This window comes from Nelumbo lutea, chromosome 7, assembly GCF_056320005.1.
Source record: "Nelumbo lutea isolate HS-2025 chromosome 7, American lotus-T2T, whole genome shotgun sequence".
Lineage (NCBI taxonomy): Eukaryota > Viridiplantae > Streptophyta > Magnoliopsida > Proteales > Nelumbonaceae > Nelumbo > Nelumbo lutea.
In genome coordinates, this window is record NC_142690.1 from 9,296,155 (window position 1) to 9,317,080 (window position 20,926).

Here is a 20,926-nt window from a genome sequence, read left to right on the forward strand (position 1 = left end):
AGGGGGAAGTCTGCGTTTGTATCTCATTATTAGATCAAATTTGTTGAATTTGGCAATTGTCACAACATTCTAATTAAATGAAATACGAAGAATATCAATTCTATAGCATGAAAGCTTTATGTGTCGTTTGGCAAGTTGTTTCAGAAAGAAGACATTTAGAGGCTCACTCTATTGGGCTTTTAAAAACACATTTAGAGGCTATATATCACACAGAAAGACTACAAAACTTCATTTAAAGCTTCCCAAAATTCAATATTTTTAGTCTTTTCAAGCGTCTGTTTGACATCCTTGTTGTTGCTCCAAAAAATGGTGATACATCAATGTCATGTCGAAAAAGACGGTGTTCTAGGAAACATTTGTTTGTTTGGAACTGTTTTTCCATAAAAAGCGGTGCTCCAAGACACACCTTGGAAATCGAGAAGGTGTGGTTTGGAGCAATGCCAAATTTTGCATTTCTTGGAGCTGTAGATCATTGTTGTCAATAGGGTCATGATGTGGCACTGGATAATAGGTACCAATGCTGAAAACGTTTCCTAGAGCATTGGTACCAAACAAAAAACGTTGTTGTTGCTATAGGAAACGTCCTACCTGGCAGCAACGTTTACAAACAAAAAAAAAACCACTGTTTTCTCAGAAAGTGGTGCTTTCAACCCACACATCAAAACATTATTTCATACAAATCAGCACCATTAATGACTCAAATTGGATGGTGGCAAACCGTTAATGATTCAAATTGAGAATATCTGGAGTCCCCTTTTTTACTTTTTTACTTTTTTACTATATGGTTCTCTTTGAAACTTTGAAAAAAAAATGATAAAGGGTAAAAACGTTTTTATGGCCACAAGGTATATTTAAGCCTATTTGAAAAAAATCAAGGTAAGTTAATGATGTAGCGCAATCTGGTCGGTCCTAGCTGTCAACGATTTTGCCTCTGACTGGAGCAAAAGGTGCTTGAAACGGGGAAGAAAGCGAGTAGTCTCCGGGGAGGAACCCGGTGAGATTGCTCCGAAGCTCAAGTTAGTATTTTCTCAAAGGCAAGATCAAAACCAGATAGTGCAGAATTATCACCTACCTCCTTCTTGGGGGAAGAGAGCCTTTTATAACCACTTTGCGCACTTACTCCCAAGCTCCTGTCAGGTCGGGTATCATTACCTCTCCACTTCTGCTAATTCGGGTGTCATCACCTCTGCTGGGGCAGGCAACCGCCACTGCTCTCTTTGTCGGAGCCGTCTCTGTGACTAGAGGTGGCTGTGGTAGGTGGCCGTTGAAGTGCAACTGTCAAGCGTCAGATCCTAAGTCAGTCAGATGCGCTGCCTCAGGGTACGGACTCCTTTGGTGTCAGGTACGTTTGTTCAGTTCGGCGGCCTGGAGACGAAGTGCTGGAGTGGTGTGCGAGGTGGTCTTGAGTTCAGATAGAGGTGTGGCATGAACTGCCCTAAGGTGGGCCAATTCGTGTTGTTGCCCTTTGCGCTCCTTGTAAGGCTCAGGGTCAAAGGGAGAGTTCAGGCTCCTTTTAGGGAGCTCGGGCTGCGAAGTGCAATGGGGTGGCCATTCCAAACCGGGTGGGGGATGGCTGCCCCCGATCCTGATGTTATGCTAGATAGGGAGACGACGAAGGGACTCCAGGAATGGGCCCGCCTTGGGCTAAAATGCCACCATTATCTGATGGAGGCCAAGCTCATCCAGGCCGGCCTGAGTTCGGGTAGGTTCCTTGCTCAAAGGCTTGCCTTTTGTTTTGCTTTCCGTTCTTTCGTTTTCCTGATGTCGAGCTCTTTGTACAAGTGTGATGGACGCAGAAAAGACTCACAGTGGGAACCTGTTTCATGCCATGAAGAGGAGGAAGCGAGTTGCCAAACGGAGTCGTGTCGAACTGCCCCGAGATGTGGAGCCCGAGGTACCGAGCTACCCACGAGTGGATCCACCCAGGGAGCCCGAGATGGCCCCTCCTGTACAAGAAGCGGCGGAGGCCCCTTATTTCGAGGCTGCTTATACGGGGGCTCCTCCATACACTGGGACTGCTTATACGAAGGCTCCTCCATATACCGAGACTGCATATATGCGAGCTGGGCCTTCAGGCTCGGGAGGCCAAGGCGAGTTCAGGAGCGTGTTGTCGCTAAAACACGCTCTTCAAAAAAGTAGGGAGGCCGTTTACCCTAAGGAGGTCACGGCGTGGACCGAGCTTCCTTTGAACCATGTAGTCGGGCGTGCTGCCTCTTATGCCATGGTGGTAAGTCAGCGACTTCTTGTTGGGCTCCTTGTCATTACCTTTCTTGCTATTGTTCTTTGAACATTCTCGTTATTTTTCCTTTTGGTAGGTGAACTCCTCCATCCAAAGAGGTTTCCCGCGTTGCCGAAGCGGCTTCTCGCGCTGCACAGGCAGGCTAGCGAGGTCTCAGAGAGACACCGAGGCCATGGGAGTGGTGGTGAAGCACATGGCGGGCCTGAGGCTGGACTTGCAGCATCAGGTCAAATACCTTCAAGAGAACATTTAGGAGAGGACCGAGATCTTTTCTCAGGGCATCGAGGATGCCAAGAAGAAGGCTGTTGAAGACTATATCGTGTCGCCATGCTTTGACGACCTGATGGTGGGCTCGTACGGAAGGGGTTTTAAACTGAGCCAGTGGATGATCCAGAATACGTACCCCGAGCTCGATATTAGTGCCATAACAACTTCGCGCATTACTCAGGAGATGGCCGACGTTGTTGACGGTGAACCAGACTCTGAGGATGAGGCAGGACCTTCGAGTATTGTTGAAGTGCCTTTCGATGGTGAAGAAGTACCTCCGGGCCTGTGAGCTCACTTCTGTTGTTGTTTTTTTTTTTGGAATGTAAACAAAGTATCTTGCAATGGAATGTTCTTCTTTTGGTTAAGTGTTGTTGTCACTCTTTCTTCCGAACTGACCATATGCCCAATCCATTTTTTGGCCGGGTTATTGCACTTGTGCGACCTGTTTTGGTGTCAACACTTGGCCTCTGAGATGCCGATGTCCTTATTAGTTCGCTGTTAGCACTTTGTTTGCCCATGCCAAGGTCCTTGTTAGCTCGGTATTCTAGCCCTTAGGCTCTAGTAGCGATTTTAGTCTACTTCGCTTGATGATTTATATGTAGTATCGTCTCAAGTTAACAACGTTCCAAGCTCGGGGTACTTGTTTGCCTTCTAAAGATTCGAGCTCGTATGCTCCTCCGAGCGCTCTCTTTACTCAGTAGGGCCCTTCCTAGTTCGGTCTGAGTTTGCCGACACCGGGCTCGGTTGCCATGATCTTACGGAGAACTAAGTCACCAACGTGGAAGTTCCATTTTTTTACTCTGGCATTGTAGTACCCAGCTACTCTTTGCTGGTAAGCTGCAGTCCGGATGTATGCGAGATCTCTTACCTCGTCGAGTAGATCAAGGTTGGTATGTAGTTCTTCTCCGTTAGTCTACTCGTCGTATGCTTCTAGTCACGGTGTGGGTACTTCGATCTCCGCTGGTATTACTGCTTCGGTGCCGTAGGTGAGGTTAAAGGGGGTTTCTCCCATGGCGGTTTTTTTTGTAGTTCGATGAGCCCATAGAACACTTGGAAACTCATCTGCTCACAACCCTTTAGCTCGGTCTAGTCGCGCTTTCAGTCCACGGAGGATAGCTCTGTTCATAACTTCTATTTGACCGTTTGCCTACGGGTGTGCGACCAATGTGAAGTTCTGCCAAATCCCCATATATTGGCACCATTCCTGAAATTTGATGTCCTCGAACTGCTTGCCATTGTCGGAGATCAGTACCCGAGGTAACCCGAGGCGACATACTATGCTCTTCCAAAAGAAATTCTAGACGTTTCGAGATGCGATTGTTACAAGAGGTTCGGCTTCTACTCACTTCGTGAAGTAATCCACCGCCACTACTAGGAATTTCCTCCCACCTGTTGCTGGCGGGAATGGTCCTATTAGGTCGATGCCCCACTGTGCAAAGGGCCACAGACTAGTGAGGTACTTGAGGTTGGCGGCAGGCTGATGGTGAATGTTGGCGTGCCTTTGGCACTTGTCGCATTTTCTGACGAGCTCAGTGGCCTCGGCCTTCATTGTTGGCCATTTGTACCCTTGTCGAAGTGCCTTCTGGGCGAGAGCCCTGCCCCCTAATTGTCCACTGCACAGACCCTCATGGGTGTCACGTAGTACGAGCTCGACCTCGGTAGGTCACAAGCAACGCAGATAGGGGAGCGTGTAGGATCGTCGGTACAACCGTCCGTCTATTATGACATACTTTGCTGCCTGGCACTGCACCCTTCTGGCTGTGTTGCGATCTAGAGGGAGAATTTCGTGTAGCAGGAAGATTGCGAGTGGGTCAATCCAGCTTGGCTCTGCCTCAAGGACGGGAGCGACCTCCTCTGCCCCCCTGAGAATACTAGGCCGAGGTAAGTCCTCTATATACACCGTTCTCATGGTGCCACTGGTGCTAGCTAACCAGGACAGGGCATCGACCTCAGTGTTTTTAGACCTCAGGATTTGCATGATGAAGAGTGACTGGAAGTTGAGGAGAGCCTCCTTTACCTTTGCTAAGTAGGCGATCACGGTTGACTCGCGGGCTTCATATTCGCCGACGACCTAGTTGACCATGAGTTGGGAATCACTGCAAACGACTATGTGCTTCACTCTTACTTCTTATGCTAGGGCTAGCTCGGCTATCGGTGCTTCATATTCCGCCTCATTGTTGGATGCCGCAAACTCAAAGCGTAGCGTATACTCCAGTTTTATGCCACTTGGGCCGCGAAGAAGTACACCGGCTCCGCTGCCCTACTGATTCGAGGAACCATCCACGTGAAGGATTCAGGGCTCCTCATCCCAGTTCACACTTGGCCTAACTAAGAGAGATGCCAATCTGGGTATGACCTCACAGTACTCAGACTTGAATTTCCCGAAAGCACCGAGCTCACCTGAACTGGGAGCCTCATGCTCGGCCCAACCAGGAGTCTCGGAGCGAAACGTGCATTCTACAACGAAGTCTGCCAAGGATTAGGCTCTGATGGCAGTTTGGGGCTTGAACTGGAGGTCGTATTCATTGAGTTCGATGGTCCACTTCGTCAATCGTCCAGAGACCTCAGGTCTAAGTAATACTTTCCTTAGGGGTTTGTTAGTGAGGACGACGATGGTATGGGCTTGGAAATACGGGTGGAGTTTGCGGGCCGCGATGACCAGCGCATAGGCTAGCTTTTCTATCTCTGGATGTCTTGTTTCTGCTCCCTGCAATATCTTGCTAACATAGTAGATGGGTCGTTGGACCCGATCTGCTTCCTTTATTAGTACCAAATTGATCACTTCATCGCTTGCCGAGAGGTACAGTTCTAAAACGTTGCCCTCTTTGGGATGGGTCAATACTGGGATGCTGGTGAGGTATCTTTTGAGCTCGTCAAATGCGAGCTGGCAGTTCGTGTTCCACTAGAACCCTTTGCCTTTTATTGCCTTGAAGAAGGGCAGGCAGCGGTCTGCTAATTTAGACATGAAATGACTCAGAGCGACTATCCTATCGTTTAGCCTCTGAACCTCTTTTACTTTTCGTGGTGGTTTAATATCTAAGATGGCCTTTATTTTGTTCGGGTTGGCCTCAATACTGCATTGGTTGACGATGTACCCTAGGAACTTACCCGAGGTGACACCGAAGACACACTTATTTGGGTTTAGTTTCTTGTTAAATTGTCGAAGTATTTGGAAGACATAATGCAAGTCTTGTACTAATTCATGCGGAAATTGTGTCTTGACGACCATGTCGTCTACATAACATTCTATCTTCGTGCCAATTATGGAGTGAAACATCTTATTCACGAGTCTTTGGAAGGTCGCCCTGGCATTCTTCAGTCCGAAGGGAATGACCTTGTAGCAGTATAGGCCGAACTCGGTTATGAAGGTTGTTTTTTCCTCATCGATTGGGTCCATCCTGATTTGGTTGTAGCCCGAGTAGGTGTCTAGGAAGCTTAGCAACTCGTGTCCCGAGGTCGCATCTACTAGGCGATCAATCTTGGGGAGGGGGAAGCAATCTTTCGGGCAAGCTCGGTTCAGGTCGATGTAGTCGACGCACATGCGACATTTGTCGTTTGCCTTTTTTACCAGTACTGGGTTGGCTACCTAGCTCGGGTAATGAGCTTCCCTGATGAAGTCTGCTTTGAGGAGCTTCTCAACCTCCTCATCGACTGCCCTCTAGCGTTCTAGGGCTAGGTTGCGTTTCTTCTGTCTAATGGGTCTGACTACGGGGTCAGTATTGAGCTTGTGAGTTATGAGCATAGGGTCTATGCCAGGCATTTCTGTCGTGGACCAAGCAAAAACATCTAAATTTTGAAGTAAGAAACTTACCGATTCGGATTGTAGAGGTTCCTAGATGGAAGCACCAATCTATAGCGTCCGAGCTGGGCCTGTCGTCGAAGATGGGATCGTGATTGTTTCTTCCATGGGCACAACTCACTCTTCGCCTTGCTCTGTAGAGGGTTCCAGTTCGAGTTCATCGGCCACCTTGATTTTTCCCTTTAAAGTAGCCACATAGCATTTGCGGGACTCGAGTTGGTCACCCCGCGCTATTCCAACACCAAAGTCCGTGGGGAACTTCACCGCCAAATAGTAGGTGGAGACCACCGCCCGTAAGACATGGATGATTGGCCGCCCTACTATGGCGTTGTATGGGAAGGGGGTCGCGACCACCAGGAAGTCGTGGTTGAGTCTGACCGCACAGGGCCGCGTGCCGACCTTGACGGGTACTGTTACTTTCCCAAGGGACCAGACTTCTTCCCCACTGAAGCCCACCAAAGGAGTGTTCGCGGGCTTCAAGTCACTTCCCTGCAGCTGGAGTTGGTCAAATGCCGATTTGAATAGAATGTCTGTCGAGCTGCCTGAGTCAACAAGCACGCGCCTGACTTCGAAGTCGTTGATCCTCAGCTTTATCACAAGTGCATCGTCTTGAGGGTAGTGGACCCTTCGCGCATCATCTTCTGTGAAAAGAATTGGCTCTTCTGTCTTCGGCCTCTTTGGAGGATTTTGGTCTTCTCGGGCAGCTTCGCGAACTGACATCCGGGCCGTTTCCGAAGTGCACCCTGCTACAACCGAACCTCCCACTATGACGTGGATGGTCCCCCGAACTGGCCTGCCTTACTATTATTATTATTATTGTTACTATGCTATACAAAATTTCTTAAGTACTTGCGGCGAATGAGTTCCTCTATCTCGTCGTGGAGATTATTACAATTTTCGGTACTATGACCGTGATCTCTATGGAAACTGCAGTACAGGTTTTTGTTCCTCTCATTTGGGTTCCCTTTTAGACGAGGTGGCCACTTTATGTATGGGATGTCCTTGATCGTCATTAAGATCTCAACCCACTTTGTGTTCAAGGGCGTATAGTTTGTCCGACCCGCTACGGGAGCTCAGAACGGTTGGCTCGATTTCGTCGCCCGAGATGGATCCTTTCGGCTGTCTCCTTGGCTAGGGAGTTCTTCTCTCTTTCTTTTTTCAAACCTGCCCCCAGTCCTTTGATGGATCTCCTCTTCCATCTGCATGAACTTGTCCACGAGATAAACGAATTCGGCGATGGTCGTGGGCTGGTTGTCCTCTCCCATCTTTGCCGCCGTGAGCTGAACTGCGGGGTCCAGGCGTGGGATCTGTAGGCATGTGTCGTTAAATCGCTTGATGCAGCTGCGGATGGGCTCTCCTTCCTTTTGGACCACGTCGAGGAGGCTCCCCTCGGTTCGGGGGCACTATTTGCTGGTTACGAAGTACGCGGTGAAGACTTGTACGAACTGAGCCTAGCTCCTTATTGACCCGGGGCCCAGGTTCCTATACTAGGTGTGAGACACTCCTCTGAAGGTGGTGGTGAAGGCTACGCACATATAGGACTCGCTGGCTCTCGCCAGGTGCATCTGGGACTGGAAGGAATTAACATAGTCGCTGGGACAAAGGACCCGTCGTACTTGTCAAGTGGGGGGAGTTTGAAGTCTCTGGGCATGGGGACTGCAAGGAGTCCTGATGACAGGGAGAAAGGGACTGAGAGGGCAGGGGTATCTCGTCCAAGCTCACTTCTTCTTTGCCTCAGAGCCTGGGTAGGACGCGGGTTGCAGTTCGGCGACTTCGCCAGTGGCGCCTCTGTTGCTTGGAAGGCCCAGCGCTGGCACTGCTTGCCTCGGTGTTCCCGAGCTCGATGGGCCTGAACTGTTGGGGGTAGTCTGTGGCTAAGGCATTGAACCGGTTCTCGGTGTGAAGGAGCCTGTCTTGAGGGTGCCGAGGTGATGTTGTTTTGACATATTGGGTTCCTGACTTGTCGGTGTGTGGCGAGGTAGGGGCCGCAGCTCGCTCTCTCCTACCAGTGGATGAGGCCTGGCTCCTGGAGGGGCTCCGATGCTGGGAGGCCCGAGCTTGGGAAGCCTCCTGGTGGGGGCGCCCGCCTTGAGAGGAGGGCTTGGGTCGCCTAACGGTGGGGTGCTGAGGTGGGAGCTGCGGTTGACTTTAAAGTAGTTGGGGGAACTGCTGCTGGTAGTGGTACTGGGAGACATGGTGTAGCATCTGCTGCTGGTGAATTTTCTGTTGTTGAAGCTACTGCACCTAGGCTTGGATGGCCCGCATGCCATGTATCAGGTCATCGAATTGGTTCTGGCTAGTTGCCGGGGGAACAATGGTAGGTTTAGCAAAGGTGGTTCCAACAGAGGGAAGGAGAACGCTCACGGAGGGAAGATTCATAGGTGCCACCATTCGCAGCGTACTTAGGCTGGGTATCCCATCCACCAGAAGGGGGATGGTGAACTGTTCGATGCACACCATGGGGACTTGAAGTTGTTCCCTGGTGGCGTTCATCTCCGTGCTACGTTTGGCATTACTAGAAGAAGCCATGGGTGTTGGGGTTTCTTGGAAAAAAGGCGGTTATGAGAGTTTTAGAGGGAGGCTTTTAGAAGTGTTTCCCATAGATGACACCAAATGATGTAGCGCAATCCGGTCGGTCCTAGCTGTCAACGATCTTGCCTCTGATTGGAGCAAAAGTTGACTAAAACGGGGAAGAAAGCGAGTAGTCTCCGGGGAGGAACCTGGTGAGATTGCTTCGAAGCTCAAGTTAGTATTTTCTCAAAGGCAAGATCAAAACCAGATAGCGCAGAATTATCACCTGCCTCCTTCTTGGGGGGGGGGGGGGGAAGAGAGCCTTTTATAACCACTTCGTGCACTCACTCCCAAGCTCCTATCAGGTCGGGTATCATTACCTTTGCACTTCTGCCAGTTCGGGTGTCATCACCTCTGCTGGGTCTGGCAACCGCCACTGCTCTCTTTGTCGGAGCCGTCTCTACGACTAGAGGTGGCGGTGGCAGGTGGGCGTTGAAGTGCGGCTGTCAAGCGTCAGATCCTAAGTCAGTCAGGTGCATCGCCTCAAGGTACGGACTCCTTTGGTGTCAGGTACGTTTGTTCAGTTTGGCAGCCTGGAGACGAAGTGCTGGAGTGGTGTGCGAGGTGGCCTTGAGTTCGGATAGAGGTGTGGCTCGAACTGCCCTGGGGTGGGCCAGTTCGGGTTGTTGCTCTTTGCGCTCCTGGTAAGGCTCAGGTTTGAAGGGAGAGTTCGGGCTCCTTTTGGGGAGCTCAGACCGCTAGTTCCTCCTCTCGGAGCTCGCGCCTTGAGCGTACTGCCGTGCCGAGTTGTTGCTTCTGCCACGTGTTGGGTGATCAAGAGGTCGGGCCAAATCTTCCTTCATCAGTTAATTTATAAAAGCTTAGGGTATATTTAAGTCTTTTACCCTTATTTTTATTGATTTAAAGACTAATTAAATTCCAATTAGAAGTAATTAAATGAAATAGTTAGTAAAATTAATAAAACTTACTAATTTAAAAATTTGTTTTTATTAACTTAAAATCCATTTAAAATAATTGCATGAATAAATTTTTAAAATTAATTCTAAATTTTTATTAATAAACAAATTAAGAGACAATGATTTATACAAATTTATTATTTTTTAAAATTGATTTTTATTTGGCTAGGCATAACCCAAAAAATAATGCTTCAGTTGGAAACTAATTGCAAATTTAGCTGTGATTCATGCTTGGCTATGCTCACAAAGTCACAGCACTAACAGTTTAGTTAAGTGCTCCATTCATTCTCTATGATCCAATCTGCTTGTTAAAATTTCTGAATAGATTTAAACTTGGAAAAGAAATATATCAAATTTATTGAAATGCCATAGCTTCCCAAGGATTGCATAGGTTTTTGGTTCTGATGACATGTGGGCCTTTTAGGTCTTAGTGCAATGGCCAATATTGAAATGCCGTACCTACTCAACCACTCTTCCATCATAGATATTGAGGTTAAAGAGGTGATCGCTTCAAATGATGGGAACATCCATCCTATGAAATATTTCTCACAGAATAGATGGAAAGAACTTACAACTGTAGAAATATTTTCTAACACCATTCTACTTAGTGCCTCTCAACCGGACTTGTCAAAATTCCTCCTTTAGTCAAACCCTCCTGAGAGTTGCCACCAAATACAGATTGTAGTTGTTGGCTCTCTTCCTCCCTCTTCTAAAAACAGTACGTACACAGTCATGCAGAGACAATGAAAGCAAAATCAAGACCAACCAACAAAAATTAATCAAACTGGGTTTTAAATAGTACCAAATGACATCGATCGACCTTCTCCCATCGAGGTAGTTTTCACCGTCTAGCCAGTTGGGTTTAAGGATCCCCGACCACTTCGAAATGGTGACTCCACCAGTAGCACTTCTGGATGATGTTGAAGTTGCAGAGGATTGAGTGGAATTGGGTCTGTTACTCTGGTTGAGGGGTTCCTCTGGATGGGTGACGTGGCTAATTCAACCCAAGTCTTTGTTACTCGCGATGATGGGTGTTGCGGTTACAAGGTGTGGCTGTGCCATCATCTTCCCTTGCGTTTCGTGGATAAAAGCCCCCTTCCCTCTCTTTCCTAAACATGCGCATTATTTTCCCCCTTAACATACGCACGCTCTTGCTTCTTTTATTTCTTTCCCTCTCAAGTCTCTAGTCTCAACTCTCAATAATGGGTGAAGTCGATCACAGTTGCTGCAGCAGCAACAGCAATTCCACCAACCCAACCCTCCACATCGCCGTAATGGCGTTCCCGTTCGGCACCCACGCGGCTCCTCTCCTCAACATCACGCGCAGGTTAGCGGCGGCCGCCCCTGAGGCAACGTTCTCATTCTTCAGCACGGCGAAGTCGAACCGTTCCGTCTTCTCATCCAGCGGAGATGCTCTACTACTACGACTACATAACGTGAAAGCCTATGATATCACAGACGAAATCCCCGATGGCTACCACTTTACGGGGAGACCTCAGGAGAGTATAGAGTTATTCCTGGAGGCAACGCCGGGAAACTTCAAGGAGGGGTTCGAAGAGGCGGTAGCGGAGATGGGGAAGAAGACCACCTGCGTGTTGAGCGACGCTTTCCTGTGGTTCGCGGCTGTCATGGCGGACGAGCTTCGGCGTCCCGTGTGTTCCCATTTGGTTGTCTGCGCTTTGCTCTCTGTCCACCCACCTCCACACTGATCTCATCCGCCACAGGATTGGTGTTAGCCCCAACGGTATGTTAGCAAGCAACCGGCTGCAGTGCAATTCGATCAATTTAGGGCTTGTTTGGTCTGTGGTTGAATTCTGTAGAGTGTGTTAGGCACAATAAATGATATATTGTACATCATGGTGTGTTTTTAATAGGATAAAATGTGGTGATGCGTGATACATATGTAACATAAATTGGAGCCATACCCATTGATCATGCATCCATACATATTAATTTATACAAACAAAACATCATAATAAAAATAATTACTAAATATAGTAAAAATAATTATTAAAAAATATTAAAAGTAATAAAAAACTAATTTAAGTAAATTTAATATATAGATATATAATATGAGGAAATCTAATATATATATATATATATATATATATATATATATATATATTTTGGTGTCGTTAGGCTAGTATGAGAGTTTGTGTTTCAGAATCAGCCTAAGCTCGTTTTGGAATGAGCCACACTCATAAATGAAATTGTTTTTTGAACTAGTTTAAACATGATAAAACCATGCTGCTGAACACTGCCTTATATTAGATCCATTCACATGATAAACTGGGTTTGGAATCGAGCCACACTTTGCCTCTTTGTTAACAAACCACATTTAGGTCCGACCCCGAACCCAGTCCTACTATAGGTGTAGATATTGAGATTGAGCCCAACCCTCATATAAAGTCCAAATTTCGACCTAGAAATTAGTCAAGAAAAAAATTTATTGTTTTTACTTGAAATAAAATTGATTTAATTGTATTAAACTGCAACAAACTCAAAAATACTGCAAAAATCTCACTATTATTTAGAAGAAAATAGGAACAAAAAATATATATTTTGTATTATGTATTATCAGGTTGGACTCGAGCTTGTGCCTAACTTATTCGAAAAAGCTCGAGCCCGGCCCAAAAAAAGTGCCCGAACCCAAGCCAACAGGTCTAAAAAGTCATATCTTAACCCAAGAAATAATGGGCCGAGCTGGGTCGGCCCAATGGGCTAGTTTACTCTAAACCGTTGAACGTTGATGAACCGGTTCCTTGAAAGAGTTTAACCATCTGGTTATGTTTTGATGTGAACACAGGTATTGCTGAGCGTAAGGATGAGCTACTTGATTTTATACCCGGGATGTCCAAACATCGTCTCTGGGATTTGCAAGAAGGGATACTCATCGGAAACCTAGAATCACCCTTCTACCGGATGTTACATCGGATGGGTCAGATGCTTCCACGTGACGTGGCGGTTTTCATCAACTCTTTTGAAGAGCTGGAGCCTGCCACCATGGAGATTGGAGCATATGCCTAGCGTGGCTGGATCGCCAAAAGCCGTGCTCCATGGTTTATGTGGGCTTTGGCTCAGTGGTCACACCTCCGCCTCCAGAGCTAATTGCCCTTGCAGAAGGGTTAGAGGCGAGTGGTGCACCATTTCTGTGGTCCCTCGGAGACGACGTGAAGGCGCAGGCCAGTTAGGCTTGTAGAAAGAACACAGGAGAGGGGAATGCTGGTTTTATGGGTCCCACAGAGGTGTGTGCTGGACCATCCGGCGGTCGCCGTGTTAATAACGCATGGTGGATGGAATTCAGTTGTGGAGAGTATATCCAGTGGGGTGCCGCTGATCAGCCGTCCATTTTTTGGAGATCAGAAGATGAACGCACGATTGGTATCCGGAGTATGGGGGATTGGGGTAACAATTAGGGTGGGGTCTTTAGCAGGGAGGGTGTGATGGACGCTCTGGATTTGGTTTTGTCGGAAGGAAAGAACATGAGGGAGAAAAGTGGGACTCTACGAGAGTTTGCAAGAAATGAAGGGATAGGAAATCCATCATACGGACGCCCAAGATTGCGGAATAAAGGGGGCGAATTTCAAAAATTTTTCTTTCCCTTTAACCGGGAATCGAATTCTCTATTTAAAAAATCATATTTTCAAGCATCATTCTTGAACCATAAACCGAATCAGATTTGAACCAAAAGGAGGAGAGAGAGATAATACCTGATACAAAGAAATAATATCTCTCAATGGAGGTGTTCACGACAAAAGTAGAAACCAAAAACTGCTCCCACTAAAGATGGCGCAGTGCAGGGTGGAGCAAAATCAGTAGTGTCCTTCCTAAGAACTTGATTCTTCCCAAGAATCACCTGGACGGCTTGTGAATACAACTCCTACCAATCTTTTTTGCAAAAGATTGGAATCAAAATCTAATCTTGATTTTTCCCAAGCAATGGAGATCAAACTGCTATAGGTGGCAGCTGCAAGAAGGAGGCAGCTAGAGAGAATTTGCAGGGTGCAGAATTCTCTCCTTTGTAATCTCAGTTCTGAAGACTAGACTTGTGTCTGTTGGATGTCTAAAAGCTGCTGCCACCTCTTCCTTTTATAGACTTAAAGGGATCAGCTCCTAATCCCATTAGGAATTGCTAACCCAAATCACATATGGATTAGAAGTTCCTTTAAAATAAGGGATAATCCTTATCTTATCTGCAGATTAGATCAGCTAGCTCCTAATCTAATTAGGAAGTTTCCAAATCTAAATCTCATTTAGATCTTGGACTCTCTGAGTCCCATTAGGAATTGCTAACCCAAATCACATATGGATTAGAAGTTCCTTTAAAATAAGGGATAATCCTTATCTTATCTGCAGATTAGATCAGCTAGCTCCTAATCTAATTAGGAAGTTTCCAAATCTAAATCTCATTTAGATCTTGGACTCTCTGAGTGGATAGGGTGTGGGCCCAATCCTATCAACTAATCTTATCTCAGAATTCGCCCCTTAAAGACTAATCAAATTAGCCCAGTTCGAAATGGGCTTAAGGCTCATTTAGGGTTATGTATTCATCAAGCATTCCAAACTACTGCCCAGTTGGGCTTCCTTGTATGGCGTGGGACCCAAACATTGATCTACACATCAGCCACATGGGTTCAACCCAGCCTTTGTTACAAGGCCTGGCCGAATACACTGTTGTGGACAATGCAACCCCTGAAACCCATCAGATGGGCTCTATGGGCCCAACACTTACCCTAAGTGGTCCCTGGGCCAAGCCACCTTGTAACACCCAGGGACTGTGGGCAGATGCAAAATTAGTCCATCAGGTATTATCGTTAATGGCCTTACACTTAACCTCTCAGCCCATAATGATCATACATTGCCCGATAAGAGAGGACCTCTCCCTCGGTTGCAAGGAACAGTGTTGCACTCTCTCAAGTACGGATCCCGGGAATTAAAACCTTTTGCAAATCATTTCGAAACCATAATATATATACTTTTATATCTCATATAAAATATATTTTGCAAAACAAATCTCAACAATTGAAATCGGCTACCGATAGTCTTGGTTTCCATCAGTGAGAGTGCATCCCCGATCATTACCTTTGTCTGACAAAGGGGCTGATCCTGTCACTATGATCACCCACTCAGATGAATTCTCAAACTGTCCCAACATACCCAGGTTTTGACCCCCGCTAAGGATCTCACTGATTGATACATTAAAGATAGCCCAATCCGACACCTAGTGCAATATCATAATCAAGTCTAGGGGTCGGGTATAATTTTTCAGTTTTGCCCATCAATCTCCAAGGTCCAGGGCAATACTGGAAATCTGGTCCAATTCAAAGATTCAATTAATCCCACACTGTATGTGCCTAGGGTCTCACCCTGGTAGCTGAGACAAGCCACCCCAACCGATTTGGTGGCACCACAGTGTCAGCCTTGTCAGGATAGGTCTCCCCAGACCGACCCACTAGCTGTGAACATTCTAAACTAACACGAGTCTCATTAAGTGTCTAGTTTAAGGGTATTACATAGAAACATACCAAGGGAACATGAATCAAATATGCACTTTTATTCATTTACAATAAATTCATAAAGTACATCATTTTGATTGAAGCTAAGGGCATGCAAAACTGTCTAACAAGAAAAGCAGTTGGACTGGAAGGGAACAATACACTACACTTCACTACTTTATCGGAGACAGTTTGCAGAAGATAAAGGGGCAGACTGAGCAGTATGTTATACTTGCACTCTTCAATCAATCATTAAACATTCTTGCAAAATGCAAATACAAGGTTTTTGCACTGAACAAGTTTACATAAAGGGAGCCTTTGGTTTAATTTGCATTGCAAATTCTATACTGTTGTAAATGCATAGGACTGTAAATTCTTCCTCACTTTATGAGAAATAAATAAGTAAACGAAACAAATAAATAATCTCCATTTTGTATTTGAAGTTAATGGACCTGACTTTACTTTGGGTTGGGTTAGGGTTGATCCCTTAGTCAATCTGATTCAATCCGAACCTGACTTTATAATATATGTCATATATAAATATATATTATGTGTAACATATAACATACATTGATTTGTTTAGATGCATGATATTTGTATAGCCCCCACCACATAGTATTATGTATTTCTTTTAAGATAATCATTTCACTTAATCCTAATTAGAAAGACTAAAACCTTAATAATATTATTTTATGTTTTTTGAAAATTTTATTCTTCATCTCTTCTATATTGTTTGTCGCCTAAGAAAGATCTATTGTAAGTCATAACTCATAATAAATTATAGTCGTTTCTAACACTTGTTTTTCTTAATTTTGTACTAAAAGAACAAAACAAATAACGTCAACAAACAAATACTAATGAAACATATGATTAATATATGTAGTGAAAGCCCAATCCAAAAAAATTGGGTTGGGTTGGGTCGGGTTGATGTTTGGGTTGAAATTCATGAATCTGACTTTACTTCGGGAGGGGTTAGGGTTGACCCCTTAGCCAACCCAACCCAACCTGAACCCGACTCTATAGTACATGTCATATATAACTATATGTTATATGTGATGATGCGCAATCCGGCCACTCCTAGCTAGAGGCGATTGAGCTCCTACCTGGTGACGGGCAAGAGATATCTGCGTGAAGAGAGATGAAGGTACCCGGGGTTGTTGACCCGACGGGAACACTCTGATGCTTAAGTTAGTACTCAGTTGCGAGATGGAAGAAAATGAGTTTGCAAGAAGATGAGAAAGCTAGAGAGTGGTGAATATGTGATACCTTGGCCCCTAGGGGGTTGAAGTTTTTATATACTAACATTCTAGTAGGTTTGGAGGGGTTGATCCCAAATCTCTGCCATAGCGATCTGTTGCCAGGTAACAACCTTGGAGTGATTGGTTGTTATCGTCAGGACTGGGGAGCAGGTGGGTTAATGCGACCGTTGTAGGGTATGGTCCCGCTAGGTAGGAGACAACCTCCGGGGTTGGCAGGCACGATACCACCAGGTGAGAGACAATGAGTGCAGCCCTCAGAGTTGGCAGATGCTGCTTTGCCAGGCAAGGGACGTGGGTGCAGCTTTCAGGGTTGACAGGTATGGTTGTCAGATAGGAAGCTTCTCGCGGGGCTCAGGGCTACCTGATAACGAACCTTGTAGCGAGCTACCTTGTGGCGAGCTACTTGTGTCGAGTTGCTGGTGGCATGCCAAGGTGATTCTTCTCGAGGTGAGTCATCTCCAAGGTGGCCCATTTGCCTAGGTTTAGACTGTCGTGAACTCGGTTGTTTTAGTCCACGAACGGGGATGGACTCAACCCGAAGTACCTTCAGCTTGAGACATTATTGTACCCGAGCTCATTCTGAGGTGAGCTGATACTTCCCAAGTCATCATCTACGTTGATTCATGCCCACGTGCCAATCTGCTCATGTCGAGTTGTTATTCATGTCAAGTCACGTATACGTGTCACCCGTTTATGATGTCGGGCCAAATCACCCTTCATCAATATGTAATATGTAACGTACATTGATTTGTTTAGATTCATGATATTTGTATAGCCCCCATCGTATAGTATCATGTATTTCTTTTAAGATAATCACTTTGCTTAATCCTAATAAAAAAGACTAAAACTTTAATAACATTATTTTATGTTTTTTTTATTTTATTTTATTCTTCATCTCCTCTATCTCCTTTATGTTGTTTGCCTTCCAAGAAAGATCTATCATAAGCTATATCTCATAATAAACCATAGTCATTTCTAACACTTGTTTTTCTGAATTGTGTACTAAAAGAACAAAAAAAAAAGCGTGAACAAACAAATACTAATGAAACAAATGATTAATATATGTAGTGAAAGTTGAGATCTAAAATCGAGAAATTTATGAGTTTTTAAGGGATGGAAAGAAGGTTGGGAAGGGCCCAACCTGAGCCCAACCAAACCTGAAATTAACTTCGGGTTGAGTTGGGCTGGGTTAGGGTTAGGGTTGGGGTTTAGAACTTAGGGTTGGGCTAGGATTGGCCTCAACCTGACCTAACCCGGTCCGACTTGCAGCCCTAGTCCTCATGGATTATTCCTCACATCTTTTTGCAATCATGCATTGGGAACATCTCTGTATTTGTATGTTTTTATTTTTTGGAAGATATTCCGAATGCATAATTGCGAGGGATTAAGGACCAAATTCAATTTCGTGTGTTACAATGGCATTTTTAATGTTATTAAAGTCTTGATGAAAAGTATATATTGTGAAACATGAACCAATGAAAATTATTGGACTATGTGACATCTTTATCATCTTTAACATGATTGATGAAAAGTATCCATTAATGCATGGTAGTTTGACTCCCAAAACCATCCAAACCAAATCTTTTATCCCTTATTGCATATTCACCATTGTTTTATATTGTGGTAAGGCCAGAGGCCTATGCCTTGAGGCAAGGCCGAAAAAAAAAGCCTAGCTTTGATAGCCTTAGACCCCACTAAAAAGGCTTATCCTTGAGTTGTTTGAGGCTTATGCCTTTCAGCATTTGGCTTTGTAATTAGGGTCGTTAATGGATTATATCCAAATAGAACCGAAACCAACCCAATAAAAAATATTAAGGACTTAAAACTATCGGATCTGCAATTTTAAACCTAGAACTAAATTGATTGATTTTTGAGACAATCGAATCTATCCCGATAGACCCGATTATAATAAACCTGCTGAAAAAGGATCAAATTGCTCTTCCTCTGTAAACCACTACAAAATTTATCTCTGGATTTTTCTTAACTAGATTTGGAGCCGTCCATGAAGTGGATTACAACAAAGAATTCAACACACAACACAACAAAAACATTAGTAGCGGGTTTAGAAGTTTTTTCTTTTTTTTTTCACAAAAGAACAAATCAAATGTTAGATTATGAGTATTGACCATATTGTGCATCTTGTAGTGCCAGGCCTAAACGGCCTAGACGGAAAGAATTACGCTTGGATTCCTAAATATAATGGGTTTCTTTCTTTACAGCCATACTTTTGGGCCTTCATAGGTTAGGAGATTCAAAGTATCACCCAATATCTTATGCCCGAAAGATCATGGGATACAAATCCATTGGTGCATCTGTTGCATTATGCAACAAAAGACATGATTGATTGGACATGATAAGTAAATTTTGTAAAATATGAAAGTATAAAAATACATTTATAAAAGATGAATCAATGAAAAGTAAGTAGACTTAACTCTAACCAATATTTAGTGAATGAATGGTAATTTAACCCTACAATTAAAGTTCGTTGGGTTAAGATATTGAACATTTAATACTCATATCCATGGTTTTTAGCGGTTCGAAGAGTCCGATCGTTCGACTTGAATGATCGGCCCATTCTAACAAAAAAAAATCAAAAAGCAATTAAAACCATTCCGGTCGATTCAATGGTTTATTGACCAAAATCAATGATTTTGAGGAAAAACAAAACCAATCAGGTGACCGATTCCCAATTTTTCTGGTCCGATCTGATTTTGAAAATAATACCATGAATCACAGTAAATGAAATGTGTGACAGCAAGTATGGAAATGTGTGAAACTCTTTTTTACAGTTTAATCATTTGGAAATTTTGTAAGCGAAACCACCGGGCACCATCTATAGCATGTTAGGCACATCGTCAATCAGTCGCGTCTGGTTGGGGACAAACCGATTTTTAATGGGGATAAAATGATACATCCAGTACCCACTTGATTATTTATGGGATAATTGGATCTGACCGAATTATAGTGATATCTGTAATTATTTAAGTTAGTAACAATTTAAACCTTTATTGTTGATAATATAATTTTAATAAAAATGATAATAAAATAATACATTGCTTATATGTTAATAAATATTCAAGTCTTTTTAATCAAAATTATCTTATATATTATCTATCAGATTTACTTTATAATAGACATTACAACAATACTAGGAAATCTTTATATATATTATTAACTTAATAATTGATTCGGAACAAGTAAGAACCAGATTTAAATAACAGAATCAGAACTGGTATAATCAGTTAAATCAGTTTGGTTTGGTTGGATAGAACTGACACATTAACAGCCCTATGCACTGGTTGAGGCTTTTGTGTCTTTCATCTATTAATTATAAAGTTAATTAAAAACACATATTTGCATAGGTTCTGTTTCTCAATGTGTATTTTATTATTCATGCAATTAGGTAGACAAAATATTCATGAAAAACCAAGGCCTCATTAGGTTTACAGGAATTCCATTCTCATTCATGCTGAAATAAAAAATCCATTCCTGTTAAATCTAATGAAAATCCATTCCTGTTAATTTTAATTTCTATCTTTATTTTTTTTTTGTTTGAATAAAAAAGATTATAGAAATGGTCCATTCTAATTCCGATTTTAGAGAATTCCAACTACGAACCAGACCCTAATTCTTAAAAGCATAATGATCATCAAGAATTAATTAATCTCTTAGGTATTTTGGTGGTGAAGATCGATCTATAAAGAATTAATTAAGCAGTTATAAGAAAAATTGAACACTAAAAATGAACCACAATATTAAAATAATGAAAGATGAGCGATTTAGAATCCATTTATAAATAGAAGCCAACAAACCCCAAAGATCAATTGTGTTACCTACCGGTCTTCATTGAATATGAAGCTCAAGGTGATAAAGCCAAAGCATGATGTTAGTCCATTATCCCGCCGACAGAAAAAAGGATGTTCTCACATTCATCATTTCATCTCTATAGAAAGCTAAATTTCAATGGATATCGAGGAACTTAACGCCCATTGGAACCAGGAGATGCCACAACCAGGCCATAACCCCCTTGGATTTGGTGAAGAATTATATCCGTTAACGCAACATGGTCCGGGTTGACCTAATACCAAGTACCAACCACACAGTTGGATTGGGTTGGAGGTTAGGTAAGGGTTAAGGTAAAAATCATGCTTTTTAAAAACGAATCGGTGACAGTTATCGGTTTCAACGGTCTGGCTGTTCAATCCGAATGTTTGGTTGTTCTGACAAAAAAATTAAAAATTTATAAAACGGTCAAAACCATTCAAATGATTCGAACGATTAATCGGCCGATTCAACAGTATACTGACTAAAATCAACAGTTTAAAAAAAAAATGGTTTTGGAGGAAAAGAGAGACCGATTGCCAGTTTTTCCAGCCCGA

The 20,926-nt window shown here is 43.9% G+C and overlaps 1 pseudogene; it reads left to right on the top strand.

Moving 5' to 3' along the window:
* Positions 1-10,170: 10,170 nt before the first annotated feature.
* LOC148844983 (anthocyanidin 3-O-glucosyltransferase UFGT-like) lies at positions 10,171-15,597 on the top strand (annotated as a pseudogene).
* Positions 15,598-20,926: the final 5,329 nt, after the last annotated feature.